General features: G+C 46.7%; 1 protein-coding gene across 2 annotated transcripts in view; it reads left to right on the forward strand.

The window, feature by feature from the left end:
- The window catches only part of LOC141146596 (protein FAM240C-like), a 247984-nt gene that overhangs the window by 204467 nt on the left and 20906 nt on the right, over nucleotides 1-22611 (forward strand). For both annotated transcript variants that reach the window (XR_012244966.1, XR_012244967.1), the window contains exon 4: nucleotides 13305-13465. The gene's annotated coding sequence lies outside the window, so the exon portion shown is untranslated. The remainder of the gene's footprint in view (nucleotides 1-13304; nucleotides 13466-22611) is intronic.

A 22611-nucleotide genomic window follows, 5' to 3' on the forward strand; every position in this document is an offset into this window, starting at 1 on the left:
GAAGACAGGGGGACTGGGCTCACTCCATCATGCTGTTGGGGATCTGGACCGACTGCCCAGCATCCCTGGGGTATACAGGTGGGGACTGAAGCCCCATCCACCGACACCAGATCAAGCTGCTGTTGTGAGGTGATGACTGCATTCTCTCCTTGGATCCTGATCGGCAGCTCGCGATAGACTGCCACCTCCTCACCCTGGGCCTCCACAATTGCTGAAGGTGTGGGGCAGAGGTCTTGGACCCTCTGTCTGGTTGCCAGCACTTCTGCTAGGGGTTTGCTAGGTGGTTCCTCCTCTACAGAAACATGTATTAAATCCCCAGTCTCTGGAATTGCTAAAAGTGTGGGACAGAGGTCTTGGAACCTCTGTTCAGTTACCAGATCTTCAGCTGGAGAAGTTTGTTGTAACTCCATAGATGCTGCTGGCAGAAAATCACATGTCCCTGTCAGTGTTGTGGGAGAAAGGCCGACTACCTCTTCTCTCAAGAAGGCCGAAGCCACTGTTGGTGCTGGGCAGAGCACAGTGAACTTTGGCCCTGATTGCAGCTCTTCTGCTGGAGGTTCATCAGGTTGTTCTTCCTCAGCAGAAAAGTCTATCAAATCCCATGTCTCTGAAACTGATGTCTGGGGATAGAGGTTCACCATCTCCTGTCCATGGAACCCAGAAGATGCTATCAGTGCTGGGCAGAGGTTAGCAGAGCTCTGCTCTGTTGTCAGCACTTCAGGTTTGGGGATGGCAATCTCCGGATTTTCCACTGCCGATTCTCTGGCATGCTGCTGAACGTGTTCTAGCAGTTTCCTGTATGCCCTTTTCAGATGCTGTTCCTTCCTTAGCAAATGGTCCAGATCAGGTTTAAGCTCTGAGACCCCTGCAAGATCAAGCATAGCCTCTCTATAATCTCGCAGGTCATTAAGGGTAGGTTCCCCTTCATCGCCAAACACAAAACGATCTGTAAGGCTCTCACACAGCAATCCAGGGCCACCAAAGTCATATCCCTCCGGAGAGCATTCTGTTGTCTCCCCTAAATATCCCTGCTCTGCGTGTCATTGCAGAGCCCAATAATGATTGTCCAGCTCTATCTCCTGCTGGACCAGCCTGTCCAACTCAGTCACCCATTGCTCCTGGGGCCGCTCTCCCAGGAATGCCATCCGCAATGCCTGTTGGTCACTGGCCCGTTGCTCTTGGGTTGGAAAGCGCTTGCCCTGTTTTATACCAGCGAGCTGGAGGGCTCCAATCCAGAGCTCCACCCGAATTTGCTGCCTAAGCTCCAGGTATTCATCCTCAGACACAGTCCTGGTGTATGTTGAAAGGATGATACGCAGCAGTCCCTGGAATTCTGCTGCCAGGTCCATATCTCCGCTGGGGTGACCGAAGTCTGCTGGATCCAGGTGGAGGTTTGGATGTCCCAGACTGCAGGAAGCTTCCCGCTGCTTGCCACCAATGTCACGGAATGTCCCACACTCCACTTGAGTGCTTCCGTCAGTATACCACTTCCTTGTAGTCTGGATACAGATATTAAGATATTCCAACCGCTCCCAAGCATAAAACAAGGCGAGACTTGCTTAGATGCTAACATGGACTATTTTATTATCACACATGGACACAAAATAAAATTACTCAGAGACTCTCCCCCCCCCCACCCTTGGGAAAGAGGGCGGGTTAAACTGTCCAAAGACAATGGACACACAGGTCAGGTGTGTTCAAACTTCTCCTCAGTAAAGAGCTTTTTCAGCAGGGGGGCTGCTGGAGGAATCCCCCCTTCCACCACAGGGACACACATCCCAAATGATCACAGCAAAGAGTCCACAACAGAATGTGACAACATACAATATATACATATATACATGACTGAGTCCGACTAGTACAGATCAGACTGGATTTCTCATTCACCTCACAAAGAGTATTGTTCCCTTGAAAATCCAGGGCCCATAATCAAAAGGCAAAAGGCTTGCATACAGTTCCCTCCAAAAGCCTCTTTCCCGGCTAGGTCTGTCACACCACTATTAGGTCTGCATTTGGAGAGCAGAAATCCCTTTCCTCTCTCTCCCCTGGGGAGTCTCATTTATTTTTGTAATGGTTTTTCCTCAAAAAAGGGGAACAAGCCTCTTGTGTATCCTTATAATCCTCTAATGATGCATATCCATTTTGGGGAAAAAAATACACCACCATTTGTCCATAATTATACCCTCTAGAATTCCCTTTCTGGGCGGGAACCTCCTTTCCACTTCCTATTTCCCACCTGGGGACCAGCATGAATAAAATTCCTATTAAGTGGTTGTTCTTCCTGTCTATTTATTTTGTATTGCAATTAAGCATTTATAAATGTAGAAATGTACCGGCTAAATTGCCTGTGTCATCGGGGAGGAGACCCTTCAACATTAGCCATAGTGAGGCTGTTCCCTCCAGCCCTCAGCTTAGCCCCTATAAGGTCATATCCTGAATGCAGAGCGAGACCCTCCAGGAGAGGAAAGGATTTTGGAACATGCAGTCCAAAGAAACCAATTTACACTGTGGATGGATCTTTGTGAACTACAAGTTCCAGCCGGCTGGAGGGAGAGAACAGAATACTGGGAGAGGTGATAAATAGCCTGTTGGGGAGGAGTCGGTCTCTTGGGACCACAGCCTTCAGCTGGGAGCAGCTGGGATGCTCGGAGGGTCACGAGGAGTGCCACAGCCTAGTCAGTGTGGAGAGTTTTTTGGTGGATGGGTGAGTGGAGCACCATTTCCAGCTTCCTGTCCTGTCCCCTTATACACCCTAAGAGACACTGCATGCAGACACCTTATTCCATTTCTCTACATCAAAGTTTTAACAAGGAGACACTTTGCACATGCTACTCACAGTATTGGATGCCATTACACAAAGATTCCCCCCTGAGCCCTTATTAAGCTAGCTGACACCGGACAGCTACACCATTCCATCCCCCCCTTTTTGAAGGGCTTTGTGCGTACTATTTTCACACATTTAAGGGGAACTCTCCTCAAAATTTAAGTGCTACATTTCTGATAATTTGCTGCTTGCTATTTGTTCTCAGAAGTTGAGGGTCTGTGACACCAGGAGTAGGAGGGAGCAATCTGATAAGAGAAAAAGGGTAATTCTTTCCTCTTTTGTCCCTGGAGTCATAGGTTCTTATTGTTACTGTTTATTCTATTATAATTCCTCTTTACAATGCATATCTGTTTATGTGTACCAAGAGTAATGCCACGTACACACGATCGTATTTCTCGTCGGAAAAAGATATGAAGGCTTTTCCAACAGGATTCCGCTCATGTTTGCCTTGCATACACACAGTCACGCAAAGGTTTACTGAAATTATGACCGTCACGAATGCGGTGACGTACAACACTACGACGAGCCAAGAAAATGACGTTCAATGCTTCCGAGCATGCGTCGAATTGTTTCCGAGCATGCGTAGGAATTTTGCACGTCGGAATTGCCACAGACGATTGCATTTTTGGATAGGAACTTTTCCAGACCGAAAAATTGAGAGCATGCTCTCAATCTTTTGCTGGCTGGAATTCCGCCAGCAAAAGACCGATGGAGCATACACACGGTCACATTTTCCAATGACAAACTCTCGTCGGTCTTTTGCGGGCCGAAATTCTGATCGTGTGTACGCAGCATAAGAGTCCAAAATTATAGCATTGTTTGCATAAACCATTATTGTGCTACCTGTTTCAAGAACGTTAAATTAAAGAACACTTGGTTACTTTGTCGAAGTTTGGTGTCCGTGCATTATCATTCAGAAATGTTCGAACCCAGGGTGTCGGAGGTGTCGGGAGACTTGCAAGGTCAGGGCAATCCTCAGGGTCAATAATCTTCAAGCGACCCCCATGGGGGCGGCGCTACATAAATTTGGGCTAAAGATAAGAGGTATCATTTTTTTTTTTTAAAAAGATAAGAAGGTACAATTAGTATTAACAATGAAAATGTTGTCTTTGTTTGTGATATTTATTTTATGATATTTAATATATTATAAATGGGACTATGTCTTTAAAGCAGAGTTCCGCTTAAAAAAAAAAAATAAAAGTCAGCAGCTACAAATACTGCAGCTGCTGACTTTTAATAATCGGACACTTACCTGTCCCAGGGTACAGAGATGCGGGGGAACGAAGCCCCACTAGTCTCCCCCACATCTCTGCGGCGCTGGCATTGTCGCTGTGGGCGCACGGCTGTGGCTTCACAGCTGAGCACGCACTGCTCATGCGCAAGCCGTGCTGCGCGCTGTGACTGGCCGAGCAACCATCTGGGACCTGTGATGTGTCCCAGATGATTGCTGAGAGGGAGGGGGGAGAGGTGATCTTCCTTCTGGCGCCGCCCAAAAAATGACACCTTCCCTTAAAGCGGAAGTTTCATTTTTGGGTGGAACTCCGCTTTAACGTATACACAACATTATTAATTTTGTAGGTTTTGACAGAGAAGATACTGAAGTATGTTTGTACTGTTGTGGGATATGATTGCATTTAATTTTGTAGCCCTTTTGAAAAGTGAAAGATTTAGAACCTCTGCAGTTACGCCTGATTGAATTTCAATGACAGTATATAGGTAGCAATGACACTGCAGTTATTTATAGAATTAAAGTTTTGAATGTAAATTGGATTGAGCACTTCCAGATTATCTGTCAACCTTCAAAACAAGAATAAGTCAATGACCTCAAAATTATATTAGTTTGTTGCAAACCATGCTGTAATTCAGAATTGCAGAGGTCTTGAGTTGATTTTGAGTTGGAAGAGATAAAAAAAAAAGATTCTGCCACAAGGCTTAGTAATTGGTTAGTACACCCCAACGACTTCCAGAAATAACTAATCACTTTTTGTTCACCCAAATAATTGCATACTAAAAATGTCTTTATCTTCAGCATGGCTCATTTTCTTATTTTAGCTTTAGAACAGCCTGTTGTTTTCTGCGTCTGAACTACTGTAGGAGCCAAGTCGCATTAATAAGTACATGAAATATGAGAGTGAATGTAATCAAGTCTACCCTGTAGAAGAATTCAAGCCAAATTGCTATCTTAACGAGACCTTGTTTACAAGACCTTGATTTAATTGATACAGTAAGGTAATAAAGAGCCCCAAAAGGGCAGAGCTGTACAATTTCATAAACACATCATTAACTAATGTACTTTATAAAAAAAAAAAGGCAGAGGGAGCAGCATGTTAAAGGAAAACCAACAGCTAAAAATAAAATATATTCATTTGTGAATAGACTTCTACTAGCACTATTTATCTTTACTGCATTAAAACCATATGCTTAATATTTTTGTGCATAATCTTTTAAGTATTAGTGCATTTTACATACTTTTTTAATTTATGTATTGCCAAAACACCTGGATCCTAGGAAATGAGTCATTTACAATATAAGCATTACACTGACATTTCAAGACAAACATAAAAATGCTTAGTATTTTCTAAAGGCATTCTCCGCCAAATTTCTACCAACTATTGCCATGTGCAAGGCACAAACTTTTGTTAAACAGCTACAGTAGAATTATTTTTAGGGATGAGGTTTGCGTTTGCTGCCAGCATGGGTTTGAGATTCTCGATGCTGGGGCAGGAGGCGGAGCCTAGCGGAGCAGACATGCATTGTTAGAGCTCCACACCACTGAGGAGAGAAGAGAAGGACAAAGCGGAGCCTGCAGGCTCAAAAGGTATCCATTTGAACCTTTTTGCCCCTGGGAACAAACTGTGAAAGTTTGGGCAGGAAATATGGTACTGGGAGGAAACCGTGGCAGAAATAAAAATCACCTCACAAAGAGCTCACAGGCACTCACTGCAGCTGAAGCAGCTCCAGTCACCTCACAAGATACAGCATCAGGGCGCTCTCACAGACAGAAAATGTCACAGCAAGACTCTCCATTTGAGTCAGATACAGAACAAATCCTCTCACAAACTTCTCCACAAGCCTCCTCAGTATCCCCAGTAATATTATTACAATTTGAAAAGATGCTTCATAAGGCTTTAAAACAAACCTCAGACCAAATAACAAACAGATTAACCAAAGAAATAAGAGAGCTGGGAAACCGCACCGCAGCCTTAGAAATAAAAATGGATGAAATTGAAATTACAACCCAAGAAAATATAACAGAATTGGAACAATTAAAAAAAGAGAATTTAATACTTCAAACTAAGCTCGAAGATTATGAAAATAGAGCCAGACGTTCAAACTTGCGCATAAGGGGAATACCTGAAACTGTGACAGAACTGCAATCTACTATTACTGCTCTATTACAAGAACTAAAGCCAGATATTCCTATTGAACGTTTAGAACTGGACAGAGTACACAGAGCCCTCACAGCCAAAAAGAAAGATGGACCCCCACGTGATATAATCACAAAATTTCATTATTACAGAACGAAATAACAAATACTAATTGCTGCAAGAGAAAAAAAGGAACTTAATTTTCAAGGACACAATTATCAAATTTTTGCTGACCTATCTCAACTTACTATTACTAAAAGACGATCCATGAAACCCCAACTAATGGAACTGCAACGCCACAACATTATGTATCAATGGGGTTTCCCCTTTTCAGTCAGATTTAACTACCAAGGTACAATTTACAGAAGCAGATCAGCAGATGAACTACAACAAACCCTTTTAAAATTAAATCTGACAGAACCCACAAGCAGCAACTCTCCCACACGCAGAAGAATGGCATCATCTTCACCTTCAGGCAGCACCCAGAAAATATCAGAACAAAATGGGAATCATCATTCTCACAAAAGAGGCCGTTATGCCACATCATCCATGGACCAAGAAGATTCAATGGACTGACATCCTAATTCCTGATATCTCTTCATTTATTATACTAAGAGATGGTTCTCTATAAAAAACCTATATTTATAACTGAATGTAACTGCATTCTGATAGTCACACACTGTGTGGGATCATGTTACATTCCAGTTATATTTCTTATTACTTCATTGATTCATATAGCCTTAGAATATATAAGTGAAATAAGGAAATTCTTGTTCAGTTATATATTATCAGGTAATAACAATAGATTTATTACTTTTTAGGACAAATATGTTCAATAATCCAGAAGTAATGGAAGCTTTTTTTTTTTTTCTTTCTTTTCTTAAAACAAATATATTATTAACTAACTAATTCCTAGAATTATGTTTTTGTTTATTCTAATCTGAAGCAATACAACCTCAATTTTATGAATTAACATATCTAAACAGTTACATATGAATAAAATATGTAATTGTTTACTCTAAAAGGGTTAAAATCCCAAAATAATTCAAACTATCTTCATCAATACCAAAGTTATTAACAGTACCGTTCTAACTGAATTATTTAGCCTAGGGCAAGACTAACCATATACAACCACCCTGGAATAAATAATTTCAACAAAAACTATATTCTGCACTCCAACCAATGAAACATAATTTTGATGTCTTTTGACATAGCACTTCTCTCCTGTAAGCGGAAGATCCGTGTACCCCCATTAGCCCTCCTCATTCTCCCAACCATATTATGTGGGAGTGTGACGAAGGCACTTATTCCCCTGAGAGAGATATTTATTCTCTTTCACGGGTAAATTGTGATTACTTGCAAAAAATAATTTATACAATGTATCATCTAATCTCATATGTTTTTTGTTTACTCTTTACTCCAGAATTCACTGGTTTCTTTTCTATCTATTCATCTCTTCAGTCCGCACAGGTTGATCTGCGCAGTCAGCTCTGCATAACAAAAAGTAAGTCAAAACTATTTGATCTATTGCCATGGCACCACTGAATATACTTTCCCTGAATGTTCAGGGAATAAATGTCCCTCAAAAAAGGACCAAAGCCTTCCGTACTTTCCATAACAAGAAGGCTCACATAGTATGCCTCCAAGAAACACACTTCACCAAAGATTCTACTCCAAAATATATTTCTCCTTTTTATCAACAAATTTACACGGCTTCTGCCTGTACCAAGCAAAGGGGAACTCTAATTGCATTTCACCGATCCACACCATTCACCTTATCATCAGAAATTAAAGACCCAGAAGGTAGATACCTGATACTCATGGGTTATATAATGGATACAGCAATCACGGTGATTTCCTACTACGCTCCTAACAAACAACCTACACCATTCCTCTCACATATATTACAAGTGATTAATACACACAAAATAGGAACAGTGATAATGTGTGGGGATTCGAACCAGGTCCTCCTCCCATTTCTAGATAAATCACCTTTTACACCATCCAAAATAACCTCTAGATTACCTTTTTCTCAACTTCTTTCCAAATACAATCTGGTAGATTCATGGAGAGAAAGTAACCCAATGAAAAAGAAATTCACTTATTTCTCGCACCCTCATCAAACCTTCACCAGAATAGATCATATTTTTCTAACAATAGGAATGATACCAGAAATTATTGCATCAGATATAATTCCGATTCCGTGGTCTGATCATAATGCAGTATACACTACTATAGCCTCAGCCATACCAAAAGCGCATGACCCAACGTGGTACTTACCGGACATAATGCTCAAACACCCACTACATCAGATGGCCATTGAACAAGCTTTAAAGGAATACATATCAATTAATAATACAACAGACATCTCCCCAATAACACTGTGGGAAGCTCATAAGCCTGTCTTGCGTGGTACAATACAAAGACAAATGGCACTATTTAAACGGGAACGCAAAAATCTAGCAAAAAAACTAGAACTCAATTTTAATGCAGCCTACATATCATTTCAAGATAATCCATCTCAGAGTACAAAATCTCATCTGGAAAAATCTAGATTGGAATACGATCTATTTCTCACTGAGTCAGTTGATAAATCCCTCAAACGCTCCAAACACAATTTCTACATGAATACAAACAAACCAGGTACATATTTGGCTCGGGCATTAAATTCAACTAACAAATCTTTCAAACCAATACGTTTGAAATTATCAAAAAATGTTTACACTTGTAATCCAGTTAAAATAGTCCATAAATTTCACTCACATCTCGCAACTTTATACAAGACAAACAATGAATTTAATCCTACAGAGGCTGAATCCTTCTTCTCAAAAATAACCTTACCTGAGTTATCTCAGAATCAAAAAAGCAGTTTGGATGAGCCTATAACTATAGATGAAGTTGCTAACGCCATAAAAGACCTAAAACTTAACAAAAGACCAGGCCCAGACAGCTACTCGGCTTTATACTATAAAACATTCTCAGAAATACTCTCTCCCATTCTCACTGAAACTTTTAACAAACTTCTAGATGGACATTCTTTTCGGCAAGAAACACTAATGGCAATTGTTTGTATGATCCCAAAACCCCTTTCTGATGATACTTCCTGTGTGAATTATCGGCCTATCTCTCTGTTAAACCTCAATATTAAATTATTAGCAAAAATAATAGCAAAACGCCTCAATAGCATTATAGGAAAATTAATACATAGAGATCAAGTAGGCTTCATGCCAAATAGACAGGCAGGCGATAATATACGCAGGGCAGTGTTATTGGCACATATTGCTAAAAAACGGAAAATCCCTTTATGTTTTCTATCTCTCGATATTAAGAGGGCATTTGACACAGTATCCTGGCAATATATGCAATATTCATTACAAAAATGGGGTTTTGGACCCCACTGTTTAACATGGATCAAAGCATTATATAATAAACCCAAAGCCTATATAAAATATGCTGGATACAAATCTGAAGCCTTTCATATCGAAAGAGGTACCCGACAGGGTTGCCCATTATCTCCCTTATTATTTGCCCTTATACTCGAACCCATGGCCCAATATATCAGAACAAACCAAACTATAACTGGCATTGAAGTAGGAGGTATTACACACAAATTATGTATATTTGCAGACGATATATTACTTTTTCTATCATCACCACAGGTCTCTGGTCCTAACTTAATACCAGCTCTTGATGGATTTGCAGCCCTATCCGGCCTTATGATTAATCCTAAGAAATGCCTAGTGCTTAATATTTCACTCACAAACATGGAATTGATCCCGGCTAGGGCTGCACTCCCATTCACATGGGCAGAAAAATCAATCCCATATCTTGGAATTCATTTAACAGCCTCTCATTCTGACTTATTCTCAACCAATTATCCTCCTGTATTAAGACAGATCACAAATCTAATAAAACAATGGTCGCAACTTCCTTTATCCTGGATGGGGAAGATTAATGCAATCAAAATGACTATTCTACCCAAATTGCTTTATCTATTCAGAGTCCTCCCTATTCCAATTCCTTCCTATTTTTTGAGAATAGTACAAAAAAGAGCAACTTCGTTTATATGGGGCTCTTCTAAACCACGTATACCTATACACACACTACATCTTCCCAAAAATAAAGGAGGCCTGGGATACCCTAATTTTACTAACTACTACAGAGCGGCACATTTGGCCAGTCTGTCCAAATACCATGCAAAACAGGAAATCCCATTATGGGTATTTATAGAGGCTTCAGAAAATAACCCTCTATTAATATCAAATTTATTATGGCTTAACCCTTTAAAATTCATAATCCCATAACTAAACACTTCTTATCTCTCTGGGATAAACTAAAAACCAAATATCAGTTACAATCTCCACACAATCCTCTCCTTTCTTTTATCAGAAATCCGGCCTTTTATCCGGCATGGATCTACCCAAATTCTTTTAAAGCTTGGACAACATCAGGCATTCAGACACTAAATGACTTCATAGCATCTAAATCATTCCTTTCATTCCCATCGCTTAGAGAAAAATATGATCTACCAAACTCTGAGATATTTAGATATCTCCAAATCAAAAATTTCTATACACCATTCCTAAAGGGGGATACACCATTATCCCAATTATCCATTTTTGAATCAATCTGTACAAAAGATCCATTTGCTAAAGGTACAATTTCATCACTTTATAATCAATTGTATGGAGTAGCAAATTTTAATAGACCCTCTTACGTTCAGAGGTGGGAGGAGGACCTAGGACGAACTTTAGAAGACACGGACTGGTCTAACATATGGCTCACATCTAAGTCATCTTCACCCAACATCTTAGCACTGGAGACAAATTATAAAGTCCTAACTCGCTGGTACCTTGTACCCACTAGAGTGGCAAAATATTCACCTAATACCTCAGCTCTTTGTTTTCGAGGATGCCCAGAAATAGGCACATATTTACACATATGGTGGACGTGCCCAGTAATCCAAACCTTCTGGAAGGAAGTCTTCGTGATTGCATCTAAAATATTTTAAAAAATAATACAACCAGATCCATATTTAACTTTACTTAATCTAAAACCGGAATGGTTAACACTCTCTCAATTCAAACTTATGATCCAACTAATAACGGCTGCAAAACAAACAGTGGCCAAGGCATGGAAATCTCCTACATTGGTACTAGCAGAAACAATTCACAGAATGAATAATACAATGTCCCATGCTAAGATGGTAGCCATCGATCAAAATCAAATTCCAAAATTTGAAAAACTTTGGCATCCTTGGATAAAACAACAGTTCCTGTCAAACTTCAATGACTCTGTCCTGTTGCCATGGTAACGGATTAAATGACTTACAGAGACACCCATTCTAAGGCTTCAAAGAGAACTAAAAAGAATAATAAACTGACGAGCGGGACAACCTTGTGGACCATACCTCTACCTTTCAACCCTTTTTCTTCTTTCTCTTTCCTTTTCTCCATCTTACGATTAAAGCTCATTATCAGAATTTATTTGACCTATATACACTCTACTTGTAAACAATATTTATAGTAGGTATAAATCATTTAAATACCTACAAAAGTAACTAAGGAAATGATATATATCTTTAATTTAGGTTTACGTGAACCCAATGTTTAATATTTGAAATTTCATGATATTTACCTATATAAACCCTACTGTAAAACAATGAGCTTACTTTATAGATCCTTGTAAACTTACTTTATGTATCTTTATAACATTGTATACTCAATAAACTTCTTTTGACAAGGAGATTCTCGATGCTGGTAAATTTATGAGCAGATTTGCCTGGGGGAATTTCTTTTTAATGTAATGTGTGACCTTTAACCCACAGCTAGAAGGCCTAGAAATGCCAAATGGAGGACTTTGGGGTAAATCCCCACTTACTATTTAAATAAAATGATGCATCGCTCAGAGGAGTGGAGTTTAGGTGATAACTGGAAGTTGCAATCTGGGTGCCTAAGCTGTGGTGTCCTCTCATCCACCCATAGGTGTGCGCAGCCTTTTGCATTAGGGTGTGCACCCCAAAGCTCTCTCTCTCTCTCTCTCTCTCTCTCTCTCTCTATATATATATATATAGAGAGAGAGAGAGAGAGAGAGAGAAAAAGAGAGAGAGAGAAAAAGAGAGAGAGAGAGAGAGAGCAGTTTGGCAATGGTAAGTGTCAGTAGAGCAGTTAACGTCAGTAAGGCAGAGATTGTTATTTTATTTTTTTTTATTATTACTTACCATTTTGTTTGTTTACTATTTTTGACACTTTTTTTTTTTTACAATTTTTTTTAGTGAAATATCAGGGGTCTAAACAGTCCCTGACGTCTCACTTTTGAGACAGAGAAAGGGACTGGGGACAGAGATTCCCCAGTCCTTTTCTCTGCAGCCAAGCAGCAGGAGGAATCTGCGCAGCACAGGGTGATTAGGGTGTGCCCAGGCACACCTGGCACACCCTGTGCGCACGCCTATGCATCCACCAAAAGACAAGACAGTCATCGAGAAAAGACAGCTGGCAACTCAATAGTCCTCAAGTATTTTATTTTGCCACACCAGGAGTACACAGACAGTGACAGACGCGTTTCGGTGATAAGCCTAGTTCACAGCACATATATAGTGGTCCCTGGTGTTTTTCCACACTGGAAGAATTTTAGACGCCTCTAGGACCCACCAGAAACAATGTGTGTACTGTTGACACTGCACAGCAAAGGATATGTCACCAGCACACCAGGAATCTCCATTAACCTCTTGCCTACTGGGCACTTTTACCCCCTTCCTGCCCAGGCCAATTTTCAGCTTTCAGCGCTGTCACACTTTGAATGACAATTGCGCTGTCATGTAACAGTGTGCCCAAATTAATTTTTTATAATTTTTTTCACACAAATATAGCTTTCTTTTGGTGGTATTTCACCACTTCAGAAAAAAAGGGAAAAAGAAACTGCGCTCTGGTGATACAAACAACAAAATATCAAAACTAAAGAGTTGTGCAAATTGAAAAGCAGCAATTCCTCTGAGCAACACAAACACAGTAATGATAAATTGGAAAAAATTGGAGTTGCGCTGAAAACTGACATGCATATGAATAATCACCACTCAGCAATAAATAAAGCTTTTATTTTTTATCCTATTGCAGGTTGGTGTCTAAACGTGCCAGTTTGAGTATTTATGCCACGATAACAACACCCTGGTTGTGCCAGAATATCCTAAGGATTTTGGCTCATCGGCTGTGGTCCAGAGGAATTAACCCTTTCAAGCTTTCTCTGATCCTCTGTAGTGGGGGATCATGAGTCTCTGGTAAGCGGCCATTGTTTACTTGTGGTGGTGGATCGAGCACTATTTCCACATACAGCAAAGACCATTTAGCCTTTTATGGACTCTTTACTTTCTTATCACATTGGTGATTCAGTTATATATGTATATGGACTTGTGCATTTACTCATTATATTCTTTATTCTTATGTATTTTACATTTTTTTACATCATCTATTTCGGTGTTATGTCACTTTGATATGTGGAAATTTGATAATTTGGAAAAAAAAACAATATTTTTTACTTTTTGCTATTATAAATATCCCCCAAAAATATATAGAAAAACTAATTTCTTCCTCAGTTTAGGCCGATATGTATTCTTCTACCTATTTTTGGGGAAAAAAAGCACACTCTGTCCCACAGTGGATGGAGTCTCCAGAAGTGCTGGTGGCTTCCAGTACTTCCTGGACAATCCGGGAGCCCTAGGAAGGCCGTGATGACGTCAGGCAGTGGATGCTGGCAGCGGTAATTCTTGTAGTAAAACACTTGTCTGTACTCTTTTTCAAAAGTGTATTTCTTCTGACTCCCCTTGTTAAAAATATCCTGCTGCTGGCTAAGTTTTTCACGGCTCTATCATCTTCACTCTTCCAGTTCTTTATGAGTGCTTGAGAAAAATTTGCCGGGAATGTTTTGCATCAGTGAGAATAGGGACAGCCAAATCTCACACCTGTACGCTCTCAGCCCCCCCACACCTGTACGCTCTCAGTCCCCCTCACACCTGTACACTCTCAGCCCCCCCACACCTGTACGCTCTCAATCCCCCTCACACCTGTATGCTCTCAGCCCCCTCACACCTGTACGCCCTCAGCCCCCCTCACACCTGTATGCTCTCAGTCCCCTTCACACCTGTACGCTCTAAGCCCCCTCAAACCTGTACGCTCTCTGCCCCTTCACACCTGTACACTCTCAGCCCCCTCACACCTGTACGCTCTCAGCCCCTCTCACATCTGTACGCTCTCAGCCCCCTCACACCTGTACGCTCTCAGTCCCCTCACACCTGTACGCTCTAAGCCCCCTCATACCTGTACGCCCTCAGCCCCCTCACACCTGTACGCCCTCAGCCCCCCTCACACCTGTACGCTCTCAGCCCCCTCACACCGGTACGCATTCATCCCCCCTCACACCTGTATGCTTTCAGCCCCCTCACACCTGTACGCTCTCAGCCCCCTCACAACTGTACGCTCTCAGCCCCCCTCACACCTGTACGCTCTCAGTCCCCCTCACACCTGTACACTCTCAGCCCCCCCACACCTGTACGCTCTCAATCCCCCTCACACCTGTATGCTCTCAGCCCCCTCACACCTGTACGCCCTCAGCCCCCCTCACACCTGTATGCTCTCTGCCCCTTCACACCTGTACGCTCTAAGCCCCCTCAAACCTATACGCTCTCTGCCCCTTCACACCTGTACACTCTCAGCCCCCTCACACCTGTACGCTCTCAGCCCCTCTCACATCTGTACGCTCTCAGCCCCCTCACACCTGTACGCTCTCAGTCCCCTCACACCTGTACGCTCTCAGCCCCCTCATACCTGTACGCCCTCAGCCCCCTCACACCTGTACGCCCTCAGCCCCCCTCACACCTGTACGCTCTCAGCCCCCTCACACCGGTACGCATTCATCCCCCCTCACACCTGTATGCTTTCAGCCCCCTCACACCTGTACGCTCTCAGCCCCCTCACACCTGTACGCTCTCAGCCCCCATCACACCTGTACGCTCTCAGCCCCCTCACACCTGTATGCTCTCAGCCCCCTCACACCTGTACGCTCTCAGCCCCCCTCACACCTGTACGCGCTCAGCCCCCCTCACATCTGTAGCACTCAGCCCCCTCACACCTGTATGCTCTCAGCCCCCTCACACCTGTACGCTCTCAGCCCCCCTCACACCTGTATGCATTCAGCCCCCTCACACCTGTACGCTCTAAGCCCCCTCACACCTGTACACTCTCAGGCCCCTCACACCTGTATGCTCTCAGCCCCCCTCACACCTGTACGCTCTCAGCCTCTCTCACACCTGTACGCTCTCAGCCCCCTCACACCTGTACACTCTCAGCCCCCCTCACACCTGTACGCACTCAGCCCCCCTCACACCTATATGCTCTCAGCCCCCCTCACACCTGTACGCTCTCAGCCCCCATCACACCTGTATGCACTCAGCCCCCCTCACACCTGTATGCTCTCAGCCCCCTAACACCTGTACACTCTCAGCCCCCCTCACACCTGTACGCTCTCAGCCTCTCTCACACCTGTACGCTCTCAGCCCCCTCACACCTGTACGCTCTCAGCCCCCCTCACACCTGTACGCCCTCAGCCCCCCTCACACCTGTGTGCTCTCAGCCCCCCTCACACCTGTACGCTCTCAGCCCCCCTCACACCTGTACGCTCTCAGCCCCCCTCACACCTGTACGCTCTCAGTCCCCCTCATACCTGTACGCTCTCAGCCCCCCTCACACTTGTACCCTCTCAGCCTCCCTCACACCTGTATGCTCTCAGCCCCCCTCACACCTGTACGCTCTCACCCTCTCTCACACCTGTACATACTCAGCCCCATCACACCTGTACGCTCTCAGCCCCCTCACACCTGTACGCTCTCAGCCCCCTCACACCTGTACGCTCTCAGCCCCCTCACACCTGTACGCTCTCAGCCCCCTCACACCTGTACGCTCTCAGTCCCCTCACACCTGTACGCTCTCAGCCCCCTCATACCTGTACGCCCTCAGCCCCCTCACACCTGTACGCCCTCAGCCCCCCTCACACCTGTACGCTCTCAGCCCCCTCACACCGGTACGCATTCATCCCCCCTCACACCTGTATGCTTTCAGCCCCCTCACACCTGTACGCTCTCAGCCCCCTCACACCTGTACGCTCTCAGCCCCCCTCACACCTGTACGCTCTCAGCCCCCTCACACCTGTATGCTCTCAGCCCCCTCACACCTGTACGCTCTCAGCCCCCCTCACACCTGTACGCGCTCAGCCCCCCTCACATCTGTAGCACTCAGCCCCCTCACACCTGTATGCTCTCAGCCCCCTCACACCTGTACGCTCTCAGCCCCCCTCACACCTGTATGCATTCAGCCCCCTCACACCTGTACGCTCTAAGCCCCCTCACACCTGTACACTCTCAGGCCCCTCACACCTGTATGCTCTCAGCCCCCCTCACACCTGTACGCTCTCAGCCTCTCTCACACCTGTACGCTCTCAGCCCCCTCACACCTGTACACTCTCAGCCCCCCTCACACCTGTACGCACTCAGCCCCCCTCACACCTATATGCTCTCAGCCCCCCTCACACCTGTACGCTCTCAGCCCCCATCACACCTGTATGCACTCAGCCCCCCTCACACCTGTATGCTCTCAGCCCCCTAACACCTGTACACTCTCAGCCCCCCTCACACCTGTACGCTCTCAGCCTCTCTCACACCTGTACGCTCTCAGCCCCCTCACACCTGTACGCTCTCAGCCCCCCTCACACCTGTACGCCCTCAGCCCCCCTCACACCTGTGTGCTCTCAGCCCCCCTCACACCTGTACGCTCTCAGCCCCCCTCACACCTGTACGCTCTCAGCCCCCCTCACACCTGTACGCTCTCAGTCCCCCTCATACCTGTACGCTCTCAGCCCCCCTCACACTTGTACCCTCTCAGCCTCCCTCACACCTGTATGCTCTCAGCCCCCCTCACACCTGTACGCTCTCACCCTCTCTCACACCTGTACATACTCAGCCCCATCACACCTGTACGCTCTCAGCCCCCTCACACCTGTACGCTCTCAGCCCCCTCACACCTGTACGCTCTCAGCCCCCTCACACCTGTACGCTCTCAGCCCCCCTCACACCTGTACGCACTCAGCCCCCCTCACACCTATATGCTCTCAGCCCCCCTCACACCTGTACGCTCTCAGCCCCCATCACACCTGTATGCACTCAGCCCCCCTCACACCTGTATGCTCTCAGCCCCCTAACACCTGTACACTCTCAGCCCCCCTCACACCTGTACGCTCTCAGCCTCTCTCACACCTGTACGCTCTCAGCCCCCTCACACCTGTACGCTCTCAGCCCCCCTCACACCTGTACGCCCTCAGCCCCCCTCACACCTGTGTGCTCTCAGCCCCCCTCACAACTGTACGCTCTCAGCCCCCCTCACACCTGTACGCTCTCAGCCCCCCTCACACCTGTACGCTCTCAGTCCCCCTCATACCTGTACGCTCTCAGCCCCCCTCACACTTGTACCCTCTCAGCCTCCCTCACACCTGTATGCTCTCAGCCCCCCCACACCTGTACGCTCTCACCCTCTCTCACACCTGTACATACTCAGCCCCCTCACACCTGTACGCACTCAGCCCCCCTCACACCTGTACGCTCTCAGCCCCCTCACACCTGTACACTCTCAGCCCCCCTCACACCTGTACGCTCTCAGCCCCCCTCACACCTGTATGCTCTCAGCCCCCCTCACACCTGTACGCTCTCAGCCCCCCCTCACACCTGTATGCTCTCAGCCCCCTCACACCTGTATGCTCTCAGCCCCCCTCACACCTGTACGCTCTCAGCCTCCCTCACACCTGTACGCTCTCAGCCTCCCTCACACCTGTACGCTCTCAGCCTCTCTCACACCTGTACGCTCTCAGCCCCCTCACACCTGTGTGCTCTCAGCCCCCCTCACACCTGTACGCTCTCAGCCCCCCTCACACCTGTATGCTCTCAGCCCCCCTCACACCTGTACGCTCTCAGCCCCCCTCACACCTGTACACTCTCAGCCCCCTCACACCTGTATGCTCTCAGCCCCCTCACACCTGTACGCTCTCAGCCCCCCTCACACCTGTATGCTCTCAGCCTCTCTCACACCTGTACGCTCTCAGCCCCCTCACACCTGTGTGCTCTCAGCCCCCTCACACCTGTATGCTCTCAGCCCCCCTCACACCTGTACGCTCTCAGCCCCCCTCACACCTGTACGCTCTCAGCCCCCCTCATACCTGTACACTCTCAGCCCCCATCACACTTGTACCCTCTCAGCCTCCCTCACACCTGTATGCTCTCAGCCCCCCTCACACCTGTACGCTCTCACCCTCTCTCACACCTGTACATACTCAGCCCCCTCACACCTGTACGCTCTCAGCCCCCTCACACCTGTACGCTCTCAGCCCCCTCACACCTGTACACCCTCAGCCCCCTCACACCTGTACACTCTCAGCCCCCTCACACCTGTACGCTCTCAGCCCCCTCACACCTGTACGCACTCAGCCCCCCTCACACCTGTACGCTCTCAGCCCCCTCACACCTGTACGCTCTCAGCCCCCCTCACACCTGTACACTCTCAGCCCCCCTCACACCTGTACGCTCTCAGCCCCCTCACACCTGTACGCTCTCAGCCCCCCTCACACCTGTACGCTCTCAGCCCCCTCACACCTGTACGCTCTCAGCCCCCCTCACACCTGTACGCTCTCAGCCCCCTCACACCTGTACGCTCTCAGCCCCCTCACACCTGTACGCTCTCAGCCCCCCTCACACCTGTACGCACTCAGCCCCCCTCACACCTGTACGCTCTCAGCCCCCTCACACCTGTACGCTCTCAGCCCCCTCACACCTGTACGCTCTCAGTCCCCCTCACACCTGTACGCTCTCAGCCCCCTCACACCTGTACGCCCTCAGCCCCCCTCACACCTGTGTGCTCTCAGCCCCCCTCACACCTGTACGCTCTCAGCCCCCCTCACACCTGTACGCTCTCAGCCCCCCTCACACCTGTACGCTCTCAGACCCCCTCACACCTGTACGCTCTCAGCCCCCCTCCCACCTGTACGCTCTCAGACCCCCTCACACTTGTACCCTCTCAGCCTCCCTTACACTTGTATGCTCTCAGCCCCCCTCACACCTGTACGCTCTCACACTCTCTCACACCTGTACACTTTCACCCTCTCTCACACCTGTACGTACTCAGCCCCCATCACACCTGTACGCTCTCAGCCCCCTCACACCTGTATGCTCTCAGCCCCCTCACACCTGTACGCTCTCAGCCCCCTCACACCTGTATGCTCTCAGCCCCCTCACACCTGTACACCCTCAGCCCCCTCACACCTGTACACCCTCAGCCCCCTCACACCTGTACACCCTCAGCCCCCTCACACCTGTACGCTCTCAGCCCCCCTTACACCTGTACGCACTCAGCCCCCTCACACCTGTATGCTCTCAGCCCCCTCACACCTGTATGCTCTTAGCCCCCCTCACACCTGTATGCTCTCAGCTAGGGATGAGCCGAACACCCCCCTGTTCGGTTCGCACCAGAACATGAGAACAGGAAAAAAGTTCGCTCGAACACGCGAACACCGTTAAAGTCTATGGGACACGAACATGAATAATCAAAAGTGCTAATTTTAAAGGCTTATATGCAAGTTATTGTCATAAAAAGTGTTTGGGGACCTGGGTCCTGCCCCAGGGGACATGGATCAATGCAAAAAAAAGTTTTAAAAACGGCCGTTTTTTCAGGAGCAGTGATTTTAATAATGCTTAAAGTCAAACAATAAAAGTGTAATATCCCTTTAAATTTCGTACCTGGGGGGTGTCTATAGTATGCCTGTAAAGGGGCGCATGTTTCCTGTGTTTAGAACAGTCTGACAGCAAAATGACATTTGGAAGGAAAAAACACATTTAAAACTACCCGCGGCTATTGCATTGCCGACAATACACATAGAAGTTCATTGATAAAAACGGCATGGGAATTCCCCCCAGGGAAACCCCGAACCAAAATAAAAAAAAAAAAAATGACGTGGGGGGGTCCCCCTAAATTCCATACCAGGCCCTTCAGGTCTGGTATGGATATTAAGGGGAACCCCGGCCAAAATTTAAAAAAAAAATGACGTGGGGTTCCCCCTAAATTCCATACCAGACCCTTCAGGTCTGGTATGGATTTTAAGAGGAGCCCCGCGCCAAAAAAAAAAAAAAAAAAAACGGCGTGGGGTTCCCCCAAAAATCCATACCAGGCCCTTATCCGAGCACGCAACCTGGCAGGCCGCAGGAAAAGAGGGGGGGACGAGAGTGCGGCCCCCCCCCTCCTGAACCGTACCAGGCCACATGCCCTCAACATTGGGAGGGTGCTTTGGGGTAGCCCCCCAAAACACCTTGTCCCCATGTTGATGAGGACAAGGGCCTCATCCCCACAACCGTGGCCGGTGGTTGTGGGGGTCTGCGGGCGGGGGGCTTATCGGAATCTGGAAGCCCCCTTTAACAAGGGGACCCCCAGATCCCGGCCCCCCCCCCTGTGTGAAATGGTAAGGGGGTACTTACCCCTACCATTTCACTAAAAAACTGTCAAAATAGTTAAAAATGACAAGAGACAGTTTTTGACAATTCCTTTATTTAAATGCTTCTTCTATCTTCCTTCATCTTCTTCTTCTTCTGGTTCTTCTGACTCTTCTGGTTCTTCCTCCGGCGTTCTCGTCCAGCATCTTCTCCGCGGCGTCTTCTATCTTCTTCTCCTCGGGCCGCTCCGCACCCATGGCATGAGGGGAGGCTCCCGCTCTTCTCTTCATCTTCTTCTTCATCCTCTTCTCTTCTTCATCTTCTTCATCTTCATCTTCTCTTCTTTTCTTCTCCGGGCCGCTCCGCATCCATGCATGGAGGGAGGCTCCCGCTGTGTGACGGCGTCTCCTCGTCTGACGGTTCTTAAATAACGGGGGGCGGGGCCACCCGGTGACCCCGCCCCCCTCTGACGCACGGTGACTTGACGGGACTTCCCTGTGACGTCACGGGGAATGCCACAGGGAAGTCCCGTCATGTCCCGTGCGTCAGAGGGGGGCGGGGTCACCGGGTGGCCCGGCCCCCGTTATTTAAGAACCGTCAGACGAGGAGACGCCGTCACACAGCGGGAGCCTCCCTCCATGCATGGATGCGGAGCGGCCCGCAGAAGAAAAGAAGAGAAGATGAAGATGAAGAAGATGAAGAAGAGAAGAGGATGAAGAAGAAGATGAAGAGAAGAGCGGGAGCCTCCCCTCATGCCATGGGTGCGGAGCGGCCCGAGGAGAAGAAGATAGAAGACGCCGCGGAGAAGATGCTGGACGAGAATGCCGGAGGAAGAACCAGAAGAGCCAGAAGAACCAGAAGAAGATGAAGGAAGATAGAAGAAGCATTTAAATAAAGGAATTGTCAAAAACTGTCTCTTGTCATTTTTAACTATTTTGACAGTTTTTTAGTGAAATGGTAGGGGTAAGTACCCCCTTACCATTTCACACAGGGGGGGGGCCGGGATCTGGGGGTCCCCTTGTTAAAGGGGGCTTCCAGATTCCGATAAGCCCCCCGCCCGCAGACCCCCACAACCACCGGCCACGGTTGTGGGGATGAGGCCCTTGTCCTCATCAACATGGGGACAAGGTGTTTTGGGGGGCTACCCCAAAGCACCCTCCCAATGTTGAGGGCATGTGGCCTGGTACGGTTCAGGAGGGGGGGGGGGCGCACTCTCGTCCCCCCCTCTTTTCCTGCGGCCTGCCAGGTTGCGTGCTCGGATAAGGGTCTGGTATGGATTTTTGGGGGAACCCCACGCCGTTTTTTTTTTTTTTTTTGGCGCGGGGTTCCCCTTAAAATCCATACCAGACCTGAAGGGTCTGGTATGGAATTTAGGGGGAACCCCACGTCATTTTTTTTTTTTTAATTTTGGTTCGGGGTTTCCCTGGGGGGAATTCCCATGCCGTTTTTATCAATGAACTTCTTTGTGTATTGTCGGCAATGCAATAGCCGCGGGTAGTTTTAAATGTGTTTTTTCCTTCCAAATGTCATTTTGCTGTCAGACTGTTCTAAACACGGGAAACATGCGCCCCTTTACAGGCATACTATAGACACCCCCCAGGTACGAAATTTAAAGGGATATTACACTTTTATTGTTTGACTTTAAGCATTATTAAAATCACTGCTCCTGAAAAAACGTCCGTTTTTAAAACTTTTTTTTGCATTGATACATGTCCCCTGGGGCAGGACCCGGGTCCCCAAACACTTTTTATGACAATAACTTGCATATAAGCCTTTAAAATTAGCACTTTTGATTTCTCCCATAGACTTTTAAAGGGTGTTCCACGGCATTCGAATTTGCCGCGAACACCCCAAATTGTTCGGTGTTCGGCGAACTTGCGAACAGCTAATGTTCGAGTCGAACATGAGTT

The sequence above is a fragment of the Aquarana catesbeiana genome, linkage group LG01, assembly GCF_042186555.1.
Source record: "Aquarana catesbeiana isolate 2022-GZ linkage group LG01, ASM4218655v1, whole genome shotgun sequence".
In the NCBI taxonomy this organism is placed as follows: Eukaryota; Metazoa; Chordata; class Amphibia; order Anura; family Ranidae; genus Aquarana; species Aquarana catesbeiana.